We start from the raw sequence: 1,790 nt of genomic DNA, 5'->3' as shown, positions 1-1,790 counted from the left end.
AAACAAAAGGTAAGGCCTGTTTCGAATATTCACGCAAGCTTCACAAGCTATCGGTGCTAGCCGTCAATAATTTTAAATTGATAGACTAGGAGAAGACAGCTAGTCAAAAGCACCCACCTACAACTTTTGGACTATTCTAATCGAATAATGGGATTTTACATTGTTGTAACGCACCAACGGAACAGTGGGATTTTACATTCTTGTAACGCACCAACGGCCTCTAAATACGGGATGAGATTAGACAATCGTATCCAACAGATCAGCAAGCTAACCATTAAGTCACGCCCGACCCCAAACCAAAAGCAACATCTACGTTTGTTGTACCGTCGTTAGCTAAAGGTGATTACTAATTTAATTTTTCTATAATCAGTATTATTTTTCGAAAATATACATAAAGGGATCTACAATGGATAGAGCATTTCATGCATTTTTAGTTTAAAATATTACGAAGGCCCCTGCACCTTTCACAAATTTAACATTTGTTTCGTGTTATCTCACTTTTTTTTTATTTCCCCTTATCGAGATGATTCTTGAACAATGCAGTATGCGTATTATAGTGAATGTAATTTTACAACGGTTGATTTAGAATTCTCAACTGATCTTGATGTTTATGAAATAGTGATCGTCTTCATTCTAGAGACAAAACATTAATCCTTACTGATACAATATTTAAACTATTTAGAAAGCTATAACAAAACTAATAATAAAAGAGTCGGGAAGCATTATTCTAATTTGAAGACAAAATCTGTTTATTGCCGGTTAATATGTTTGGAAAATGCATGTTTCTGCTTAGGTTATTTTTTACTTGAAATAAGCCATCTTAATGGTCTATCAATCATGATAAAAACATACTTGCTTAATTCCACTAACGATACTTCATTCCCTCTTAGGGTTATGTAGATGGACCTACAGAAACTTCATTCAACGTGACAAGATCTACGGGATCAAATCTATAGCGTTTTATACTCGTTCTAGCATTTGCAGTTATTTGAGGTAAAAGTCAGAAAAAAGTAAATTTTGCCGTTAGATGACCCTTAATGATATAACCGAAATCGATGAATAACGAAATCACAGGTCCAATGTGTTATAAGAATCTGCATAAAAGTGCAGATGAATTTGAAACAAATGTAGAAACGAAATATAAAAAATATGGTAATGATTGGTAAAAGTATTTAACTACAAATTTAAATGGTCGTACAGATTAGAGGAAAAATTAAACTACCCTAAATTAAAGACTGAGAGATGCGGAAACATGTTTATTTCCACCTGTATTAGTTAGTTTGTTTGTAATTAAGCACAAAGCTATACAATGGACTATCTTTTCGATGACCACTACGGGTATCGAAACCCGGATTCTAGCGTTATAAGTGGTCCGCAGACATACTGGGGACCACCACTTGTATTAGAAAGAACTTTGTTAACAATTATAAATAGTTGAAAGAGGAAGATCATCCTGCTCCATTAAACAAATCCAGCCTTAAAGTAAGAGATAATAGTGTGTACAATTACAGAATATGCTTGTTCACCTTATTAACTCTTTTACTGTCGGGTCATATAGTCGAATGTTGGTGTACTTTGGTGACAGATTTTCTTGTAGGCAGATTTTGTTAAACAAGACCGATGTCTGTAGATTTACTTTCTTCTTAGAATTTTTCTCAAGAAGTCGATAAGCCGTTTTAACGTTGTAAGAAAACAAAGTGCTGCAGGACCACCACCCCCGCACTGTACTGCAGATACGTCGACGACTGCTTCATCGTTACCAAGGACCCTGATGAATTAATGAAGCTCCA

Source organism: Limulus polyphemus, unplaced genomic scaffold (assembly GCF_000517525.1).
Source record: "Limulus polyphemus unplaced genomic scaffold, Limulus_polyphemus-2.1.2 Scaffold940, whole genome shotgun sequence".
NCBI lineage: Eukaryota > Metazoa > Arthropoda > Merostomata > Xiphosura > Limulidae > Limulus > Limulus polyphemus.
Note: the sequence above shows the minus strand (reverse complement) of the source record.